At 33.0% G+C, this 15,142-nt stretch overlaps 1 pseudogene; it reads left to right on the plus strand.

The window, feature by feature from the left end:
• Positions 1 to 1,128: 1,128 nt before the first annotated feature.
• LOC138840968 (U6 spliceosomal RNA) lies at positions 1,129 to 1,225 on the plus strand (annotated as a pseudogene).
• The last annotated feature ends 13,917 nt before the right edge of the window (positions 1,226 to 15,142 follow it).

Raw genomic sequence — 15,142 nt, forward strand, 5'->3', positions numbered from 1 at the left:
CCGAAAACATTGCATTGATACTTTTTATATTCTAATATATATTCTAATCCTGATTATTTATATTCCAATCTATTTATTGGAATAAATATCAATTAATTTGTCAAATTATAATTAATTCTAGTAAAATTCACTGTGTGAAATATAAAATCAGCATATATAAATATAAAATATATAATTATATATAATATATGAAAATGTTTTGCATTGTTCTGTTGTGGTTATGGTATCAAAGGCAACTGTTTGAAAGTATTATTCCATTACCTCTACCTCAGTGTTTGGTAGAATTAGAACTAAAGCATTACCATTCGGAGATGTACAGCCTAGAGACAAGAAGAAACACTGTGATTAAAACATTACCAAATTAAGGCCTAATAACAAGAAGAAACATATGGACTTCTCCTGGCACTATGGAATATATTTGGTGATAGAAAATCAGTGGTGTAAGTTTCTGCCTGGTTGGATGGTAGACAGGCCAGGGCATTAGGGAATCATGCATATGAATAATTTTTCACCTTCTAGGCTTTAGCTACTTTTGAAATAGTAGGGTGTAATAAACAATTATATTTTGAAAAAAGACCTTCTAGTCTGAACATTTCTGTCTGAACTGTTCGTCTCTCTATGATCCCTTGTAACTAAGATTATTTTTGCTCCAGTAAGACAATCTATGCTATCAGGGTAAGATATTCTGGTTGGTCTGTTCCTACATGGAGCAAGGGTAAAGGGTCAGGGAGACATTTGTGCCAGTAAGCCTTTATTTGGGAAATTTTATGCTACTGAAGTTTAGAAGTAGCTCTTAAGTAAGGCTTACTTTGAATGCATTAGCTCCACAAAGCTCAATCAGTTGATAAACAAGTATTTGAAAAGCCATCACCTTTGGACCTAGCTATAAAGGCTTCAAAGTATGATCAAATTTCAAATGAAAAAGACTTAAAATAATCATTGACAAAAATTACAAATGTGAGCAATCGAAGAAAAAATATGTTTTTTCCACCATACACAGAATTTTACAGAAATAATATGAATAGAAATTTTGGGAACAATAAGGTTTCCTTGTTACAAATAGGCAACCAAGGATATATGCCTGTCTTAAGATTGCATTATTAACTATTTAAATTTACAGGATACTACATGCTTCAGCAGCACGTCTACCCAAATTACAATACAGAGTTTTACATGGTTCTTGTACAAGGATGATATGAAAATTTGTGAAGTATTCCATATTTTTCATTCTTCAGATGCAAGAAATTAAACAGTAATTTAAAAATTGAGTACAAATATACAAGTGTAATAATACATGTAATTAATAGAAATAAATGTTAGTTTGACATCAATGTATTCAATCTTCACCTTTTTAGAAAGGCCTTTACATAGCATAACTTTTATAAAACTTTGAAATATGATAACATTGTCATTTTATCCCAAAGAAATAAAATTCTATAAGGACCTAGGAATTAAAGGAATCTTAAACTGTTTCTATATGGAATGCAATCTGAAAGGTCACATTTATTAATTAATTTATTATTATTGTAAAACAATGTTGAATTCAAAGTATTGTATCTAGGAGAGAATGAAATAGATTATGGACATTATACAAACAGAATACTAAATATTTTAAAATACACTGTTTCAGAAAAGCACCAGAATTATCTTTAGTTTCTGTACTACTCATTTCAACAGATAACTTAAAATTATTTCTGATTAAAAAATCACAAAAATCATTATAGGTGTATAAAAACAACTCAAATATATTTTTATATCAAAGTCAGGCAGTTCACTTGGAAGAATACCATGGAATCCATGAATTTTTAAAGTAAGATATTGCTGCTGTATTGTAAAAATATTTTGTATGGACACCTAGGATGGACTGGCAATTTTGAAATTTAAGAAACTTACCCAAACCATTAGGATTTAGGAGAACAATTTCTACAGCCTTCTACAACTTCAAAGAGGTAGTGATACATAATTATTATTTTGGCAATATCAAATGCAGTTTCTTCCAAGTTGTGCTTCAGACCTGGTTTTATATAATGGTTCAACAGAAGGAGATCTAGCATAACTTTGCTATTTCTATTCTCAGCAGAAAGATGCAAGGGGCTCAAGAAGCCTTTAGTTTGGTCATTTGTATCAGCATCATGATGAAATAAAGAAGCCACTCTGGTATTATTCCATGTATAAGTACTGTGCAGGGTTGTCCAGACATTCACGATTATTGCATGAATATCTACCTTGAGCCACCAACTCATGGACAATATCTAAGTGCCCACTGTAGGCTTCTCGATGAAGAGGGGTATATTCATCGTTATCCCTAGCATTCACATGAGTGGCCTTTTTGGAAAGTAGTCTCTACACTGTAGTAAGGCGATTATTTTCGGCAGACCAAAGAAGAAATTTACATGAATCCTTCTCCATTTTTCTTTTGCAATTGATACCATTTCTTACTTTTTCATCTTGTTCCTCATCTTCATCAGAATTGCCTAGCCAGAGATTTTGAGTGCCAGTGAGAATGAGGTGTCCATGTATTTCTCCAATAGTTCACATTGGATGAACTGGTCAGAAAAATCCAGTAAATTTTCTGCATCTGTTTTTTTCACTATTATTTATTTTCTCCTTTTTAATTTTTACTATTCTAAATTATTCTAACTGGAGAGTAGGGAATTGGTAGAGAGCAGAGGAAAGATTTTCCTCCGTATTCAAAGGTACAGACTGAAAATGAGGACCAGTGGTGTCTTCATGTACAGCTTATTCTAGGAATGAGAAAATAGGAAATAATGCCTTCTATATAAATGAATTGGGAAATGGCAGAGCAGAAAGTGAAATGATGCAACCAAAAATATAAAAGCAAAATAAATTAGGATAATTATGGAACAATCATATTACCTATGAGAACCATGAAAGGGAGAGAGGAAGAGAGAGACAGATGTGAAATGATCTAGCTAACTACAAAATCCATCCCTCTGATCAATTTATAAAGAAAATAATTAAATTTTTTAAAAGAGATGGAAATAGAATTTAAGATCAGATGTCTCCATTGTTTTTAATTATATTTTTATTATCTTAAATACTTGGAAAATGGAATTTCCATTCAACAAATCAGTATTTTTTTAAGTATAATGGATCTTTATATAACTTTTCCACACCCTTCCAAACCTCACCCCACTTTAATTTTTTCTAGTTTCATACTATCTGCATTGAATATTATACCTTCACTCTCTTCCTCCATAACTCTCTTTATTCCTTCCTTTTGACTTCCCCTCACATCTTCCAAGTGATAGTTTCCTGATATATATTTTGTTGGATTAAAACTTCAATTTTATAAGAAATTACAGCTTTGAAATACTCCTCTGCAAATAGCACGCTTTGGTTAATATATTTGTGTAAACCTGTATAAAGTTCTAGCTTCCAAATATGAGACAAAACATGGGTCCTTTGTGCATCTGGCTTAGTTCACTTAGTGACTTAGTTCACTTAATATATTTTTAGATCTATCCATTTCGTTGCAAATAATGTAACAGTCTTCAGAATGGATGGGTGCAATCAATTGTGTATATGTGCCAAACTTTTTCTAACCATCACTCGGCCAAAGGGTATCTGGGTTGTTTCCGTAACTTGGCTATGGTGAATAATGCAGCAGTGAACATGGTTGTGAAAGTGATTTTATTGTAATCTTTTGGTAGAATTCATCACTACCTTTATGGGAGCAATCCTCTAGCCAGTTTTCCAGAATAAGAACATCCCTCCCTTCATCTTCATCACAATGTATTGCAAGTCCTCAAAAACACACTTCCCCCTACAGGTCTAAATAAGCTAAAACCACATTGTTCCCATATTTTTTCAATACATTATTTCATAATTGTACATATAATTTAGTGAGAACCATCTATGTACTTTCCTAATGTGGGAATGAGGGACATCACAGAGTAAAAGTAAGAAGTATGCAATTGAATTAGCTATTATCACATTTAATATAATTTTCAGCTCCAATTCATAGCCTCACATAATATTATTTTAATCTTTATTTGATTACTTCATCTAACCTGTAAATTATAACAGGTGAGTTAAAAGCAAAGGCAAAAATTGTGGTTTGATTTTGACACTCATGTGTGAGGTTGCACAACATGGGCAAACAGATGGATTGGAATTAATAGCTCTTATCTATTTTGTTAACGTACAGATAATTTTCCCAAACTGATTTTTGCAATTCGTATTCCATTCAACAACAAGAAACATGTGGTCATTTCCTTTGTTTTGCTCCTTATTAACTTTTGTCTCCATTTTATTTTATAATGGATGATTTCATAAACCTACTGTAGATACAAAAATATGTTAAGATATTTCTATCTGTATGCATTGTTATATACATACACACATATATTACACAGGTTATAATGATAATGAATAACTTCAGTAACTGTACAGTTTACTAAATTATTAAAACTATCGACGGCTCATGCCTGGCATCCTGGTTACTCGGGAGGCTGAGATCTGATGATCATGGTTTGAAGTCATCCTGGGCAGTAATGTCCAGGAGCCTCTTATCACCAAACAATCAATAGAAAATCAGAATTGGAACTGTGGCTCAAAGTAGTAGAGTGGTAGCCTTGAGAGAAAATTTTCAGGGACATCATCAAGGCTCTTAGTTCAAGAAGTACAAACTACCCAAATAAAATCTATTTAATTTACACCTATGTAAGTAAAGTATGTCCATCACCCAAATGTACAACCATGCTCATTTGCCAGGTAACTGTTTTTTCTGAAGTACCAGAAAATATTTTCACTTAAGTTGAAAGCATTGCACCATGGGTTCATTCTATCTCGCTCATGCATTTTCCACTCAAATATTCAAATCTTACAATTATTCCAATTATTTAAAATCATAGTTTTTTACTTTAATGCCCATAATATTAGAGTTTGAATTGAGTGTCTTGTGCCCCATAAGTGGGTGTTCTTACCACTTTGTCATGTCTCCAGCCCTAAATTATCTTGATTATTTTTCAGATACTTGTATATGATCTTGAGCTCAGTCCACATTATGTTATTCTTCCTGGAATTTAGAATATCAGGTGCATGGCATTGTGTACACATCTTTGTCCAGTCTGGGCTTTAACCTCTATCCTCACAAGAGTAGACTCCCATGTAGTCAGGATTTTCATAAGCTTGTCATACCTGATTTTTTTAAGTCTTTGCATTTCCTGCAGGTTCTTCAGTACTTAATTAATTTGTTTTCTTGGGTTGTTTTGTTTCATTTGAATGTATGTGTCGAGTTGTTCCTCACTTTTCCTTTTGTTTCTTTCAATCAAGTTCATTCCTAAAGTTCTGAGAAACCAATTCTTCTTTTTCACGATAGTCAAGGTGAACATGATTCATTCCAAAGCAATTTCAGTAATATTTAAACACCTTCATATCTATGAATGGTATATAAATGATAAGTGCTGCAAAGGGTCTTTTTATTTGCACAGCAGTCTTTGTCATACACAGACAGATCATGAAATATAAGAAGATATTAAAACTACAGATGCTAGCAAGGAGAAGAAAACCTATTATTAATTGTTTGAAAGAGGCTTCCCGTCTAGTGAAAGAAATACGTTGCTTGATGCAGGATTTCACAAAATTATATTGGTTGGACCAAGCTAAACAATCATCTAATTCTACAGAATTGAGGGAGATAAATCGAACTTCTGAATAATTTACATTTGGTTCAAATAAAAGCATGCTTCCAAAAAGAGAGTTCACTTTAGAGAAACATGATGAGTTGTATGTAAGTAGGTGCTTAGCTGATTTTGTTAATTTGTAAACTAATACAGGGAAATAGATTACAACACCGTAAAAAAAGAACTTTGCATTGAAATACTCATTTGTGTGTGTGTGTGTGTGTGTGTGTGTACACATGCACGCGTATACATGCACGTGCATTTGCAAGTGCTCATTCATTCATTCATCATTCCTGAGGCTTGAAAGTGACTGGGCACTCTCCCTAATCTTCTGTGACCAAGGATAGTGGTTTACCACTAGAGCCATTGTTCCACTTCTGTTTTTTTTTTTTTTTTGGAGATAATCACATTTATTTTCATGATTGGACTGGCTTTGAATAGTGGTCTTCATATCTCAGCCTCCTGAGTAGCTAGCTAAGCTTATTCAGCCTCTAAGTAGCTAGTTAAAATTGGGCCTGTCCTTTATGTTTCACTGATCTTTTATTCTTGTCCTGAGGTTTTCACATGACTAAGTCATATATATGTGTAGTTGCTTTAAAAAAAAATAGTCTTACTGCGTGGCACCAGGGGCTCCCATCTGAACTCTTAATTATTGAGGAGGCTTGAGAACAGAACCCAGGCCAAAAGTTTAGTGGACTTCCTTCTCTATTTATTGCTGGGTGCATTGGATTATTTCCACCATCCTGCACTATCTACAGAATAAAATTGGAAGGACTACAGAATCCAGGCCAACCAAGGTAGGAATCTAGACAAGTTGGTGTGCAACTCTTATGCCATTGATAATGGGAAGGCTAAAAAGACAGATCAGGAGCATGTTCTTGTGGAAAGGGAACCCTTATCCTAAAATTAACCACTGATATGACACCAATTTAACAAAAATAATACCCCAAGTTGAACACAATTTCCAACAACCAAAATAGGTATAAACATTAACATCCAAAACTTAGTAGAATCTGCTCTTTGTTCTAATATCAGCTTCATCCCAGTTTCATATGATGTGACAGAATAGTTTCTTCATTAAACTTACTATATATTTTAAAAGACCTAGAAAATTCCTTCTCACTTATAAAGTGCAAACGAATGGCAAATTGCCTCATTTCTTACATATTTGATTACCACTATAAATTCATCTTTTGATTATTATTAATAGTAATATATTCTGATTTATTACTTTACTTTGTAACATTTTTAAACTTTTGGCTTCTCTGCTGAAGTTGAAGTATTTAAATAGTATCATCAAATTATATTACTTGGGTAATTAGGGAAGTTTTCTAAAAAGTTTTTAACCAATGGCTTCTAGTAATTCTGGTGGGGTTTTTTTGTTTTTGTTTTTTTTTGGGGGGGGGGGGTCCAGTCGTGGAACCTGAACTCTGGGACTTCGCCCTGTCCCTCAAGGCTAGCTCAAGGCTAGCATTTGACCACTTGAGCCACAGCGGCACTTCCAGCTTTTTTTCTGTTTATGTGATGCTGAGGAATCAAACCCAGGGCCTCAAGCATGCAAGGCAAGCACACAACCACTGAGCCAACTTCCTAGCTCCCTACGAATTCTTAATTGGTATATTGATTAGTTCATTTTTAATTTCAATTTAATTCTACTGTAAAGGTAATGTAGAGAGGGGATACAGTAACATAAATAAGATAATGAGTACATTTATGATGGAAGGAACATTGTTATCTCTTCCATTGAATTTTTGCACACTCAAAAAAAACTACTGATGTTTTTCCTGTCGCTATTGACCAATGGGTATATTTCTTTCTTTGTTCATGCATTTTTTATTAAAAAATTGATATACAAAGGGTTTACAGTTAATTAAGTCAACTAAAGAGAACACTTCATTTTATTTTCTAAATTTCAAATTTTGAACTTATTTTGTTTGGTTTCTTTAGGGTAATTCTTTTTTCAGAGTTGGAGGATTTGTTAATTTAGTTTTGTATAATATTAACACATGTAAATTATTCAGATATATATTTTGCTTTCAAAATAGTTAACATATGAATATGTAAAAATTATTTTCTTAAATTTTATATGGTTTGTGAATTTAAATAAATGTGTTTTCTTATAGTTCTAAACATATTTGTCCATGTAACAAATACTGTATTTTCAAGAAGCACATACTTTATTTAAAAAGGCTTTATTACCTGGTCACATTTTGGAAATATTTGTACGAGAATTAAAAAAAAATGTTTGAGCTAGGCATAGTGATTTGTGGTTTCCATTTTCTAACTATTGTGGGAAGTGTAAATAGGGTTTGTAATTCGGAGAGACTGAGAAACTATGAGACCTTATCATAAAATTTCCAGAGTGAAATGATTAGAGATATAGCCATCCCTAGCAAGATATAGAGCACCTGGTTATCATATTCTAAATCTTGAGTTAAAACACTAGTAACATCAATCTTTTGTCAAAATAAAAGGACACATATTTCAAAATGTTTATTACTTAAAACTTTTTTTTTTACAAATTTCTCATTTCTTTTATTTCTTAATTTTCAATTTACTTAATATATAAGAATCCACTCCCAAATTACTCAAGCTAATTCAAAACTTTGGCAAATTACCAGAGTATAAAATTAACCCCCCAAAATCAATGGCTTTTCTGTATCCCAACAATGAAAAAAGTGTGGCTGAAATTAGGAAAGCAACTCCATTTGTGATAGCCCCACAAAAACTAAAATACCTAGGAATTACCTTAACCAAAGAAGTGAAGGACCTCTATGATGAAAACTTTAAAAACTTGAAAAAGGAAATCAAAACAGAACTTAGAAAGTTGCAAAAACTTCCATGCTCCTGGATTGGAAAGATTAACATCGTGAAAATGGCAATACTTCCCAAAGTTATCTACAAATTCAATGTGATACGTATCAAAATTCCAACCTCATTCTTCAAGGAAATAGAAGAGGCAATCAAAAAATTCATATGGAACAATAAAAGACCCCTAATTACATAAACGCTCCGCAACGGAAAGAACACACCTGGAGGAATAACAATACCAAATTTCAAACACTACTATAAAGACATAGAAATAAAAACAGTTCTTTACTGGCACAAGAACAGACCTCAGGACCAATGGAATAGCATTGAAAACCTAGTAATGAAACTTCAGACCTATAGCCATCTAATCTTAAATAAGGGAGCTTATAAAATAGAATGGAAGAAAGAGAGCCTCTTCAGTAAATGTTGCTGGAAAAAATAGGTTAAGTACTTGTAGAAAACTAAAGCTAGATCCATATATATCACCTTGAACCAGAATCAACTCCAAATGGATCAAAGACATGGAGTCAAAGCAGACACTCTGAAAACATTACAGGATGGAATAGGAGAAACTCTAGGTCTCCTTGGCGCAGGCCAAAATTTTCTTAATAGAGACCCGGAAACACAACAAATCAAAGGAAGGTTGGACAAATGAGATTGCATGAAGTTGCAGAGCTTCTGCATGGCAAAGGAAGTAGCTAGCAAGATCAATAGAAAGCCCACGGATTGGGAGAAGATCTTCAATAGCCATAAAACGGACAAGGGTCTCATATCTAAAATATACTTGGAACTCAAAAAATTAAACCCCCAACAACAAATCCTCAAACAAATAACTGCCCAATAATGAAGTGGGCTAAAGACTTAAAGAGAAACTTCTCTGAAGAAGAAAGAATGATGGCCAATAGACACATGAAGAAATGCTCAACCTCCCTAGCCATAAAAGAAATGCAAATCAAAACAACACTGAGATACCACCTCACCCCAGTTAGAATGGCAGACATCAAGAACTCTAATAAGAACAGATGCTGGAGGGGATGTGGACAGAAGAGAACCTTACTTCATTGGTGGTGGGAGTGTAAACTTGTTCAACCACTTTGGAAATTAATATGGAGGTTCCTCAAAAGACTTCACATAGAGCTCCCCTATGACCCAGCAATCCCACTTTTGGGCATTTACCCAAATATTTACAAACAAGACCACACTAAAGCTACCAGCACAACTATTTTACTGTAGCATTATTTACCATTGCTAAGATATGAAACCAACGCAGTTGCCCCTCAGTACATGAATGGATCAAGAAAATGTGGTATATATAAACAACGAAATTCTATGCCTCCATCAGAAAGAATGATATTGCCCCATTTGTTAGGAAATGGAAAGACTTGGAAAAAATTATATTATGTGAAGTAAGCCAAGCCCAAAAAACATAGGTTCCATTGTTTCCCTTATTTGCAATATCTCATATATATATGAGTCAAGCAGAAAAGGTCAGGTAAGGTGATGTTAGGAAAATGAACCCTTAGATATGTATTTAATTACTTTTTCTCTCATGCATTGCTTTCTAACGCATTTATAAGATTATTTCTTTGTTTCTTTGTATGTCCCTCCCCCACAGTGTAACCCCTGCTTTCACTGTATTTGATGTCCGTATAATTTGTGTGTGTGTGTGGGGGGGGAAACAAGTGGTTTAAATAAGGATACAGGTGGACCCATTGCAACAATGAGAAGTACAAGTTGTCATGTCGAAAACGAACTTTACAACTTTGGTGCAGCTGGGCTGGGGGAGGCTGGGAAGGGATGTGAAGGTAAAACAAAGGAGGAAGCTACAATGCTTGATAAGAAATGTACTCATTATCTTGCCCATGAAATTGTAGCCCTTCTTTACAATATGTTCACAATAAAAATAAAAATTAAAAAAAAAAGAATCCAAGAATCTTGTGACTATTTTATTTCTACTAAACTTTTAAATAGTATGAGCAATATTATGATTTCATATTTTAAAATACTTTTACTATTTGTGGTAATTTCCTCTGTTTAATATGATAATAACAAATGTGTGTATGTGGTGTGTGTGTGTGTGTGTTTATTTGTTATTTTGTGTGTGTGCTTTGGGTGTACTTTGTAATGCTTGGGAGATCACACAATTGCTTCACATATGTTAGGCCAATGTTTTACCTCTGAGCTATACTATCTAGTTATAATACAAATTGTATTTTAAATTATGACTTTGATTTTTTTGGGGGGTCCGGTCATGGGGCCTGAACTCTGGGCCTGGGCACTGTCCCTCAGCTCTTCAGCTCAAGGCTAGCGCTCTACCACTTGAGCCACAGCGCCACTTCCGGCTTTTTTTCTTTTTACTTATGTGGTGCTGAGAATCGAACCCAGGGTCTCAGGCATGCAAGGCAAGTGCTCTACCACTGAGCCACCTTCCCATCCCCGAATTTCAAATTTTCATACCTAGTATGGTTTTTCAAAATTATGTATGATAAAATGTGATCCATCTTCTATCCACGTTAGCAATTGTTATTGTTATTCTTTCTCTTATTTATTTGGAAATTAATTAGATTCCTAGTACAGCTTCTTTACATTGTAACAGCTCTATACAATGCTTTATTTTCTATTTTATTTTTCCCATGTTATCTGACTTTCAGTCCAATCTATCAGGTGGATTAAAAAGAAACTAGATTCAGGACACTTTATTTTTCTCCTTCTCTTCTCTGAAGTCTTTCTGTTTTTTGAAACAATACCAATGACATACAGCTCCTCTGTGGTCCACCATTCTTCTCCCTCTCACTCTCTTCTGCAGTGAAGCTCAAGTAGTTATCATTCAGCTTTATTATGCTGTACTGCTATCTAAATCTTAACTCATTCCTAAATGAGACTGCATTGAGCAGTCTCTAAGACATTTTCTATATATAATATCAGGGGTTTGTATTTTCACAAGGTGTGAAATATGAATGACTATCAAATACTTAGTTATCTCTGTAGAACATTGGTCCACCTGCTCAATAATCTCATATGTAAATTCAAGGAATACAGGTCAGTCAGAGAAATCTTGTAAAATGGTGTAGCTTGAGCCTTCATACTAGTTTTGAATAGTATTACCATGTTTAGTAGTGAAGACAACATAGTTCTACTATAAGAACAGACACATAGAAGAAGGTAACAGATATTTCAAAAATAAATTCTTAGTTTTATGATCCACAGATTTTGAAAAGGATGCTATGACTTTATGAAATAAAAACAGAAACTTAAATGGTTGTATTGGCACTATTGCCTCTCTAGATTTAAAGAATGATCTTAGACTACTACCTCAATCCATTGTTTGTTTGTATGTCTGCTGGTCATGGGGTTTGAACTCTGGGCTTGGGCGCTGTCCATGTGCTCTTCAGCTCAAGGTGAGCACTCTACCACTTGAGCAACAGCAAAAACTTCCAGTTTTCTAGTGGTTTATTGGAGATAACAGTCTCATGGCCTTTCTTGCCAAGGCTGCCTTTAAACCACGATCCTCAGATCTCAGCCTCCTGAGTAGCTAGGATTACAGGAATGAGCCACCGGTACATGGCCTACCTCAAACCTTATAAAGAATGATTATCAAACTAAATGTGAATTGTAAAAACCTATAAAAATTAAATGTAAAAATTCATGACATTGATCAGTAAAGGTTTCTAAAAATTTGACATGGAAAACATTAGGGGCTAAAGAAAAGAAAGAAGTGGATTATATCAAGTGATAACGTTTCATAAATCAAGGGACAGTCTAACAGAAATGAAAACATATCCAACAGAGGGCACAGATTTGTTAATGCTACAATGTTAATGCTACAGTGATTCTGAAACTTTATTTTTCTATCTTCTAATTCTATATAAATTTTTTCCTGAATATTTCTTTAAATAACATATGTAATTTAATAGTCAATAGGAGGAACATATGAAATAAGCTCCTCTTTAGTGTCTAAGAAATAATAAAAAGAAAACTCACTATTATGACCATAATATAAAAAGAGGACCCAAAATATAGTAATGCATTTGTGGATAAATTGATATACTTCTCATAGTGATCGATATGTTTAATAATGCAATCATTTTAGCAAACAAGTTTTCAAGTCTTCAAAAGGTGAAAGAATTGTACAGGATCCAGGTATTACACTTCTATGAATGTATTAAACAGAAGTAAAAAACTTTTTTGGACAGAGAATGTAGTTAATTGACAGTGAACTTGAATAGTATGTGTGAGACCCTGGAAATGATCCCCAAAAACAAATTTTGAAAAGACACACTATAGAGAATGTATGCTGGGCAAATTCCAGTAACTGAATTTTATATCTATTTTAATGTCTGTTCTAAAATTTACAGCATTTCTATTTGAAGAAATGCAAGTTTGTGAAAATTAGGCTTTTAAAACCTATGAAGGTACAATTCACTTCCAAAACACTAAAAGGTATACAATAAAAGGAGATATTGTATTGTAAGTGAATTGCATGTCATTAAAAAAACTATTGTTAAAACTTCTTCACACAAACTGCAGAATTGCTAAAAAGATATTTTTGGTAAACTGCTGCATTTAAAACAAAGATGTGATTTCTGTTTATTTTGAGGGTATTTTGTCCGTTTGAGTTTATACAGAGATAACTCAATCCAAAAGTATATGTGATAAGTAATTTTTATTATTTTTATTTTTTTATTGTGAAAAAAACTGTACAGAGGGGTTACAATTACATGGGCAAGATAATGAGTACATTTCTTATCAAGCATTGTAGCCTCCTCCTTTGTTTGCCCTTCCCATCCCTTCCCATCCTCCCCTGCCGCCCCACCCAATCCTCCCCGCTACCCCCCCCCACTGTTGTAAAGTTCATTTTTCGACTTGTACTTCTCACTGTTGCAATGGGTTCATCTGTATCCCTATTTTTCCCCCACGGTTTCCCTTATTTGCAATATCTAGTATATGTCTGAGTCAAGCAGAAAAGGTCAGATAAGGTGATGTTAGGGAAATGAACCCTAAGATATGTATTCAAATGCATTTTTTGTTTCATGCGATTGTTTCTAACACATTTATAAGATTATTTCTTTGTTCCTTTGTATGTCCCTCCAACACATTATAACCCCTGCTTTCACTGTATTTGATGTCGGTATAATTTGTGGAGGGGAAGGGAAAAAATTTCTAAGTAATTGAGAAACTTTTCTGGAAGAAACTTTAGCAAATGACAGTAGACACAAATCTATGCATCTGCATTTTATGAAAGTCATATGTTACTTGTACAATCCAATTGCTTATCTCTACCTTGCTAGGAAAAACGTATTCTCAAGATAAGAGCCAAAAGCAATGAAAAGAACAAAATACACAATCATCTTGATTTATTGGTGAAAGTAACAAATGAAATAAAGCAATTCCACTTAAGGGAATCCAATATTACTGTATGTGAAGATGTTCCTGAATACCAATATCCATTAAATTTTTGGAATTTTAATTTCTACAAACATATGAAAACTAGAACAAGAAAACAAATATAGACTTAGAGTGAACCAACCTTGAAATCATTTTCTTAATTGTTTTGAAATCACAAAAGAATTGATACTCCTTTGCTTTGGAAATCATTTAAAAATATTTATCACTTATGATAAGTCAAATACCAAGCAAGAGTAATTTTATATAATCATTATAAATATCATTTTATTACTATTGTAAAATAGAATAAAAATAGAATAAAAAAACCACTCCCAGTATATGACCTACCTATCATTATTCTTAACTTCTAATCATTACCTAAATATCTTAAACAGTATAAATAGTCATGTCTTTAAAACAGACGTAAATATTCTATACTTTTTTACTTAACATTTTACAGAGGTATGTATTCATGTTTCTAAGAAATGTTCACAGCAGTTAAAAGATGCCTTTGTGAAATTAATGTGATAAAATTTGTTATTGGTGGTGTTGTTTGCAAGGCCTGGGAATTGTCCCTAAGCATTTTTATGCTCAAAGACAGCACTCCAGAAATTGAGGAAAAGAGCTAATTCCTGTTTTCAGTGGTTAATTGGAGATAAGAATTTAATAAGTACTTTTCTGTCTGGGCTGGTTTTGAAAAAATTCTAAGATCTCAGCACCCAGAATAGCTCGTATTATAAGGGTGAGTTACCAGCACTTGGTTTCATGAAGTATTTTTTTTTATTTTAATTATGTTTTAAGATGTTTGTTTCACTATGATGTATATCACTTTGCAAATAAATTTAGATATATGTATATATTTCTGATGACAAATAGTCTCTAAAATGTACTTTTTTACACATAACATATATATATATATATATATATATGACAGACACCCTCTAAAATTTTCATGTTACTATTCTTGACCTTTTTCATTTCAAAGATATACACTCTAGTTTTCTAAAAGTTTCCTAGAATAAAATAACTAATATTTCAATAGAAAGTAGAGTTCATTACTTTCAAGGGAATTTTAGATATACATATGATATTGTAGTAACATTTACAGTATATTACTTGAAAAGGTTCTGCCCAAACTCTTAAATATTTGTTTGTAGTTAAGGAGAGGGAGGAAGTTAATTCATACTGATTAGGAATTTTCAATGCTTCAAAGAAATCTATTCCATAATTTGTTATAAGCACATAGTGAAGCAACCTGATATGGTTTAGTTTTTTGTTTTGTTTATTTGTTCAAAATT

This window comes from Dipodomys merriami, unplaced genomic scaffold (genome assembly GCF_024711535.1).
Source record: "Dipodomys merriami isolate MVZ:Mamm:240054 unplaced genomic scaffold, mDipMer1.0.p SCAF_308, whole genome shotgun sequence".
Taxonomy (NCBI): Eukaryota; Metazoa; Chordata; class Mammalia; order Rodentia; family Heteromyidae; genus Dipodomys; species Dipodomys merriami.